Below are 9,260 nucleotides of genomic sequence, written 5' to 3'. Positions count from 1 at the left end.
AGCTTTTCCAAAACTTCTTTTGCAGCCATTTGGTAAGTTAAGCTTTTAAAACTTTTTTTGGGGGGTTTTGGATTTTGGGTTGGGGTGTTTGGAATTCAAGGACTTGGTGTTGGGGAGGGGTTTGCAAGAATCTGGAAGCTTGTGTGTGTGTTTTTCTGCATTTTTATGATTTTTTGTGACCATTGGGCCACTCTGCTGTTTTTTTTAAAAAAATCTGGGTTTGAATTTCTGTGTGGTGGGTGGCTGGGGGAACAGTTGGGGAGGGGGTTGCAAGAATCTGGAAGCTTGTGTGGTATTTTTCTGCATTTTTATGATTTTCTGTGACCATTGGGCCACTCTGCTGTTTTTGTAAAAAAAATTCTGGATTTGAATTTCTGTGTGGTGGGTGGCTGGGGGAACAGTTGGGGAGGGGTTTGCAAGAATCTGGAAGCTTGTGTGTTTTTTCCTGCATTTTTATGATTTTCTGTGACCATTGGGCCACTCTGTTGTTTTTTTAAAAAAATTCTGGATTTGAATTTCTGTGTGGTGTGTGGCTGGGGGAACAGTTGGGGAGGGGTTTGCAAGAATCTGGAAGCTTGTGTGTTTTTTTCTGGCATGGAGAGGCTGCCAGTTCTGATGTTTATGCGGCTGAAGACTTTGCAGCGGAGTTCCTGGAGGTTGTGAAGACGGAGGGCTACGTTCCACAGCAGGTCTTCAACTGCGACGAGACCGGGCTGTTTTGGAAGAGGATGCCCAAAAGGACTTTCATCACACAGGAGGAGGCCAAGTTGCCTGGCCACAAGCCCATGAAGGACCGTCTGACCCTGCTCTTCTGTGCCAACGCAAGCGGCGACCTGAAGATCAAGCCCCTGCTGGTGTACCACTCGGAGAACCCACGGGCCTTCAAGAAACACAAGGTCAACAAAGAGCAGCTGAGTGTCATGTGGCGATCCAACAGTAAGGCTTGGGTCACACATGTGCTGTTTGTGGACTGGGTCAATCATGCTTTTGGCCCTGCTGTCAAACAGTACCTGCTGGACAACGACCTGCCGCTGAAGGCTTTGCTTCTGATGGACAATGCTCCTGCTCATCCTAAAGGCGTTGAGGAGGACTTGCTGGAGGAGTTCAGCTTCATCAGCATCATGTTCCTGCCGCCTAACACCACGCCACTGCTCCAGCCGATGGATCAGCAGGTCATCGCCAATTTCAAAAAACTATACACCAAGGAGCTTTTCAGGCGATGCTTCGAGGTGACTGATTGCACCACCATCACCCTGCGGGAATTCTGGAAGGACCACTTTGACATCGTCACCTGCTTGAAGATGATCACCACGGCCTGGAACGGGATCAGCCAGAGAAATTTGAATTGCGCTTGGCGCAGCCTGTGGCCGGACTGTGTGGCACCAAGTGACTCTGATGCACCAGAGTCAACAGTGGTGCAGGACATTGTTGCCTTGGGGAGGACCATGGGCCTGGAGGTCACAGAGGAGGACGTCAGTGAGCTGGTGGAGGAGCATGACCACGAGCTGACCACCCAGGAGCTGGTCGAACTGCAGGCAGAGGTTGCGCAGGAGCAGGCCTCGCTGGAAGAGGAGGAAGCAACTGAGGAACGGCTGTCCTCCAAAGAACTGAGGGACATTTGCCTGAAGTGGAAGGATGTGCAGGCTTTTGCACAGCGGCACCACCCTGACAAGCACGTGGCACATGACCTTGTGAACACTTTTGATATGAGGGTCATGTCGCCTTTCAGGGAGGTTCTGAAAAGGCGGATGAAGCAGCAGACCATGGACAGGTTCTTCAGCAAGAAGCAAAGAGTGGAAGAGGAACCTTCTTCGAGCTGTCCCCCAGAGTCTTAGAAAATGTACTGTACACTTTGTTGATTTTTAAATGTTTTTCTGTCATGTTTAGAAACTTAAATTATTGTTCCTTCAATTTTTGAAATGCTCTTTACAGTATGTGTGACTTTAAAGAGCACTTAATAAACTCTTGTTGTACCAAATTTGGCTTTGTTTGGACTTTTTTTGACCATAGGTAAAGGTAAAGGTACCCCTGCCCGTACGGGCCAGTCTTGCCAGACTCTAGGGTTGTGCGCTCATCTCACTCTATAGGCCGGGAGCCAGCGCTGTCCGCAGACACTTCCGGGTCACGTGGCCAGCGTGACAAGCTGCATCTGGCAAGCCAGCGCAGCACACGGAACGCCGTTTACCTTCCCGCTGGTAAGCGGTCCCTATTTATCTACTTGCACCCGGGGGTGCTTTCGAACTGCTAGGTTGGCAGGCGCTGGGACCGAACGACGGGAGCGCACCCCGCCGCGGTGATTTGAACCGCCGACCAGGCAATTGGCAAGTCCTAGGCGCTGAGGTTTTACCCACAGCGCCACCCGCGTCCCTTTTTGACCATAGGAACGCGTTAATTGATTTTCAATGCATTCCTATGGGAATTCGTGATTCGCAAGACGAAAAATTTGCTAGACGAAAAAGCTCACGGAACGAATTAATTTCGTCTTGCGAGGCACCACTGTATGAATGTCAAGGGGTTAAAGGAAAAGAAAAAACAAATCCTAACACTCAAATATCTCCAGTCATTAAAGGCTGATATAGGTCTATTACAGGAAACACATTTGACAGAACAAGGGGCTCAAACTTTGAAATGTCAATGGGTAAAAGAAGTTATTTCAACAAACTTAGACAAAAATACTAGGGGAGTCACAATTTTATTTAGGAAAGGCTGGCGTTATGAAATACAAGATATAATAAGAGAGGAAGATGGTCGATGCTTAATAATTGTAATTAAAACAGAAGGGACAGAAATAGCAATAGTAAATGTCTATGCCTCAAACACTGATGACCATAAGTTTATTCACAATTGCTTTAAGAGATTACGCTTTCTATCGTATCAGCACTTGATAATGGGTGGAGACTTTAATGAAATTTTAGATCCACAGATGGATACCACCCGAGTACCCAGGAAAAAAAGGACAAAGGTTAGAGAGACAATTAATAACTATATGATACAGTGGAATTTAGTGGATTCATGGAAATTGCACCATCCTAAGGAAAAATGCCTGGCGTGCTCTGGTCCATGGGGTCATGAAGAGTCGGACACGACTAAACGACTAAACAACAACAACAAGGAAAAATCATATACATATTTTGCAGGAATTCATAAAACCCAGCGTAGAATTGACTTTTTTCTAACATCAGCATCATTACATCCCTTTACTAGCCGATGTGACATTGATATTCCCATTATAGCTGATCACTCAGCAGTAATACTGGAATATAATTTATCTAAAACCCAGGAAAGTATGAGGAGATAGTATCTTAATATATCATTATTAAATGAAAAAAAACTTCATTCAATATATAACCCAAGAAACACAAATATATTTTAAAAATAACTCCAAATCTTCAATGTCAAGACTGATGGAATGGGAAGGATATAAAGCTTACATCAAAGGGAAGATAATATCCTTTTCTGCCAACAAAGCCAAGCCGCAAAGATTAAAAGAAAATAATCTAAAAAATTCACTATGGGGTGATATGGCAAATAACCCATCTACGGTTACATATGAAAGAATACAACAACCAACATTAGAAATGAATAATATACTAGCTCAAAAAATTGAGTTCAGCCTACTTAGTCTAAGACAAATATATTGGGAACAGGGAGAAGGACTGACAAAAATTCTAGCTAATCATCTAAAACAAAAGAAAGTGAACCAAATAATACCCTTAATAAGAAATGAAAATAACATCGCAGCAACCTCATCAGTAGATATCAATAATGAATTTTTAAAATTCTACAAAATATTATATGAAGGGCCAGAAAATAAATCAGAGGAGGTGGAGAACTTCTTTCAATATATTAAAATACCAACTATTGAAGAAGATCAAAAAGATATGCTATCAGCACCCCTAAATATATCAGATATTGAGACTGTAATAGAAACAATGGGGAATGGGAAATCACCTGGACCAGATGGTTTTCCTATAGAATGGTGTAAAATATTCAAAAACCGACTAGTCCCCAGACTTTTAGAAGTCTATGAGGAAATAGCTCATAAAGGTATATCTGCTACAACATTCAATTAAGCTTTAATAATAATTATACCAATACCTAACAAAGACCCTACTAAATGTGCAAATTATAGACCAATATCATTAATGAATGTTGATGCAAAGATTTTGAATGCAATATTGGCGGTAAAATTACAAAAAGTTATTCAAGACCTGATACCTAATAAAGCCTTTCCTCCTCCCAGGAAGGGAAGGGGTTGTGATCGGGAGACAATTCCTGCATCATGCAGGGGGCGCTCCGCCCCCTGCTTCAACTCCAGGGCTGGTGTGCCACGCCCCTCCCCGGTTGGGCACCCAATAGGGAAGCTCGACGGGAGCGTGGCTTGCTGCTCAAATGCAGCCCCAGCAGCCATCCCCACCATTGCACACACATTTTCTTCGAGTCAACAGGGTCGTCTTCGTTACGGTCAGCAGAAGCCAGGGAAGTACTTGCCATGAGGTTTGGCCACTCTGATCGCTTGTTTGTGTGTGCAGAGCAACTTTGTGTTGCTAGTGTGTGTGCTTTGTGAGTGTGTGGTTGCCTGTGTGTTTGTTAGCTAGCGTGGGTGCTTGGAGAGAGTGAGAGAGTGACTGACTGCTGCATGTTGTTGTTGTTGTTTAGTCGTTTAGTCGTGTCCGACTCTTCGTGACCCCATGGACCAGAGCACGCCAGGCACCTCTGTCCTCCACTACCTCCCGCAGTTTGGTCAAACTCATGCTGGTAACCTCGAAAACACTATCCAACCATCTCGTCCTCTGTTGCCCCCTTCTCCTTGTGCCCTCCATCTTTCCCAACATCAGGGTCTTCTCCAGGGAGTCTTCTCTTCTCATGAGGTGGCCAAAGTACTGGAGCCTCAGCTTCACGATCTGTCCTTCCAGTGAGCACTCAGGGCTGATTTCCTTAAGAATGGATGCGTTTGATCTTCTTGCAGTCCATGGGACTCTCAAGAGTCTTCTCCAGCACCATAATTCAAAAGCATCAATTCTTCGGCGATCAGCCTTCTTTATGGTCCAGCTCTCACTTCCATACATCACTACTGGGAAAACCATGGCTTTAACTATATGGACCTTTGTTGGCAAGGTGACGTCCCTACTTCTCAAGATGCTGTCTAGGCCTGTCATTGCCCTTCTCCCAAGAAGCAGGCGTCTTTTAATTTCGTGGCTGCTGTCACCATCTGCAGTGATCATGGAGCCCAAAAAAGTAAAATCTCTCACTGCCTCCATTTCTTCCCCTTCTATTTGCCAGGAGGTGATGGGACCAGTGGCCATGATCTTCGTTTTTTTGATGTTGAGCTTCAGACCATATTTTGCGCTCTCCTCTTTCACCCTCATTAAAAGGTTCTTTAATTCCTCCTCACTTTCTGCCATCAAGGTTGTGTCATCTGCATATCTGAGGTTGTTGATATTTCTTCCGGCAATCTTAATTCCAGTTTGGGATTCATCCAGCCCAGCCTTTCGCATGATGTATTCTGCATATAAATTAAATAAGCAGGGAGACAAAATACAGCCTTGTCGTACTCCTTTCCCAATTTTGAACCAATCAGTTGTTCCATATCCAGTTCTAACTGTAGCTTCTTGTCCCACATAGAGATTTCTCAGGAGACAGATGAGGTGATCAGGCACTCCCATTTCTTTAAGAACTTGCCATAGTTTGCTGTGGTCGACACAGTCAAAGGCTTTTGCATAGTCAATGAAGCAGAAGTAGATATCTTTCTGGAACTCTCTAGCTTTCTCCATAATCCAGCGCATGTTTGCAATTTGGTCTCTGGTTCCTCTGCCTCTTCTAAATCCAGCTTGCACTTCTGGGAGTTCTCGATCCGCATACTGCTTGAGCCTTCCTTGTAGAATTTTAAGCATAACCTTGCTAGCGTGTGAAATGAGTGCAATTGTGCGGTAGTTGGAGCATTCTTTGGCACTGCCCTTCTTTGGGATTGGGATGTAGACTGATCTTCTCCAATCTTCTGGCCAGTGCTGAGTTTTCCAAATTTGCTGGCATATTGAGTGTAGCACCTTAACAACATCATCTTTTAAAATTTTAAATAGTTCAGCTGGAATACCATCACTTCCACTGGCCTTGTTATTTGCAGAGCTTTCTAAGGCCCATTTGACTTCACTTTCCAGGATGTCTGGCTCAAGGTCAGCAACCACACTACCTGGGGTGTACGAGCCATCCATATCTTTCTGGTATAATTCCTCTGTGTATTCTTGCCACCTCTTCTTGATGTCTTCTGCTTCTGTTAGGTCCTTACCACTTTTGTCCTTTAACAAGTGGTGGTGGGGGATGAGTGTTCAGACCCCTGGGCTCTCACTTGTGGGGTGCCTCAGGGTTCTGTCCTCTCCCCTATGCTTTTCAACATCTACATGCAGCCGCTGGGAGAGATCATCAGGGGGTTTGGGCTGGGTGTTCATCAGTATGCAGATGATACCCAGCTCTACCTTTCTTTCAAATCAGAACCAGTGAAGGCGGTGACGGTCCTGTGTGAGTGTCTGGAGGCGGTTGGAGGATGGATGGCGGCAAACAGATTGAGATTGAATCCTGACAAGACAGAAGTACTGTTTCTGGGGGACAGGAGGCGGGCAGGTGTGGAGGATTCCCTGGTCCTGAATGGGGTAACCGTGCCCCTGAAGGACCAGGTGCGCAGCCTGGGAGTCATTTTGGACTCACAGCTGTCCATGGAGGCACAGGTTAAATCCGTGTCCAGGGCAGCTGTGTACCAGCTCCATCTGGTACGTAGGCTGAGACCCTATCTGCCCGCGGACTGCCTCGCCAGAGTGGTGCATGCTCTGGTTATCTCCCGCTTGGACTACTGCAATGCGCTCTACGTGGGGCTACCTTTGAAGGTGACCCGGAAACTACAACTAATCCAGAATGCAGCAGCCAGACTGGTGACTGGGAACGGCCGCCGAGACCATATAACACCGGTCTTGAAAGACCTACATTGGCTCCCAGTACGTTTCCGAGCACAATTCAAAGTGTTGGTGCTGACCTTTAAAGCCCTAAACGGCCTCGGTCCAGTATACCTGAAGGAGCGTCTCCACCTCCATCGTTCTACCCGGACACTGAGGTCCAGCACCGAGGGCCTTCTGGCGGTTCCCTCACTGCGAGAAGCCAAGTTACAGGGAACCAGGCAGAGGGCCTTCTTGGTAGTGGCGCCCTCCCTGTGGAACGCCCTCCCACCAGATGTCAAAGAGAACAACAACTACCAGACTTTTAGAAGACATCTGAAGGCAGCCCTGTTTAGGGAAGCTTTTAATGTTTGATGTATCACAGTATTTTAATATTCTTTTGGAAGCCGCCCAGAGTGGCTGGGGAAACCCAGCCAGATGGGCGGGGTATAAATAATAAATTATTATTATTATTATTATTATTTATTATGGTAATCTTTGTACGAAATGTTCCTTTCATATCTCCAATTTTCTTGAACAGATCTCTGGTTCTTCCCATTCTGTTGTTTTCCTCTATTTGTTTGCATTGCTCGTTTAAGAAGGCCTTCTTGTCTCTCCTTGCTATTCTTTGGAAATCTGCATTCAATTTCCTGTATCTTTCACTATCTCCCTCGCATTTTGCTTGCCTTCTCTCCCCCGCTATTTGTAAGGCCTCATTGGACAGCCACTTTGCTTTCTTGCATTTCTTTTTCATTGGGATGATTTTCGTTGCTGCCTCCTGTACAATGTTACGAGCCTCCATCCATAGTTCTTCAGGCACTCTGTCCACCAAATCTAAATCCTTAAACCCGTTCCTCACTTCCACTGTGTATTCATAAGGGATTTGACTTTGATTGTATCTTACCGGCCCAGTGGTTTTTCCTACTTTCTTCAGTTTAAGCTTGAATTTTGCTATAAGAAGCTGATGATCTGAGCCACAGTCAGCTCCAGGTCTTGTTTTTGCTGACTGTATAGAGCTTCTCCATCTTTGGCTGCAGAGAATATAATCAATCTGATTTCGATGCTGCCCATCTGGTGATGTCCATGTGTAGAGTCGTCTCTTGTGTTGTTGGAAAAGCGTGTTTGTGATGACCAGCTTGTTCTCTTGACAGAACTCTATTAGCCTTTGCCCTGCTTCGTTTTGATCTCCAAGGCCAAACTTGCCAGTTGTTCCTTTTATCTCTTGCCTCCCTACTTTAGCATTCCAATCCCCTATAATGAGAAGAACATCCTTCTTTGGTGTCACTTCTATAAGGTGTTGTAAGTCTTCATAGAATTGGTCAATTTCAGTTTCTTCAGCACCAGTAGTTGGTGCATAAACTTGGATTACTGTGATGTTAAAAGGTCTGCCTTGGATTCGTATCGAGATCATTCTATCATTTTTGAGATTGCATCCCAGTACAGCTTTCGCCACACTTTTGTTGACTATGAGGGCCACTCCATTTCTTTTACGGGTTTCTTGCCCACAGTAGTAGATATGATGGTCATCCGAACTGAATTTGTCCATTCCCGTCCATTTTAGTTCACTGATGCCCAGGATGTCAATATTTATTCTTGCCATCTCATTTTTGACCACATCCAACTTACCCAGGTTCATGGTTCTTACATTCCAGGTTCCTATGTGTCAGGGGCTCAGGAGCAGAGGCACAGGAAAGGGAGGAGATAGAGACCGAGGGGGAGGAATCCGAGGGAGATGTCAGCGATGACAGCCGTCCGAGGTCTCTGAGTCTCTCCAGCGAATCGGAGGATTCACAGAAAGGGGCTCCCGTGGTCAGAGCAAGGGGGTTGCCAAGGGGAACACCCCAGGAAGGAGGGGCCAGAGGGGACTCAGAGAGCAGCAGTTGGAAATCGGGACCAGCTTCCCCACCAAAGAGCAGTAGGGGGGAGGAGTCCCAGGTATCGGCATCAGGCAGCTCTCCGTCAGCAGAAGGACATGAGTCAGGATTGGCCACGCCTGCATCAGAGAGCGAAGAAACGGTCGAAAGGAAGGTCAAAGACAGGGCGCGCGCGCCAAGTTCAAACCTACAAGAGAGTGGCGCAGTGAGCAGCCCGGATAGGGAGCCAGGTCCTAAAGCCCGCCGAAGGGAGGGGGAAGAGTCAGAGGGGTCCGCGTCCGAAGCGTCCAGGAAGGAAGGGATCCCGGGGGGTAGTAGGACCCAGAGGCGGAAGGAGAGACGGAAGAGGTGGAGTAAGGCTAGAGTCTTAAGCTGGTGTACAGGGGGCGGAGATTCAGACGGAGCTTCGCCGGTCTAGTGTCTAGACGTAGAGACGCACGCTAGGGTTTGAAAATGGATAATG

This window comes from Podarcis muralis, chromosome W, assembly GCF_964188315.1.
Source record: "Podarcis muralis chromosome W, rPodMur119.hap1.1, whole genome shotgun sequence".
Classification (NCBI taxonomy): domain Eukaryota; kingdom Metazoa; phylum Chordata; class Lepidosauria; order Squamata; family Lacertidae; genus Podarcis; species Podarcis muralis.
Note: the sequence above shows the minus strand (reverse complement) of the source record.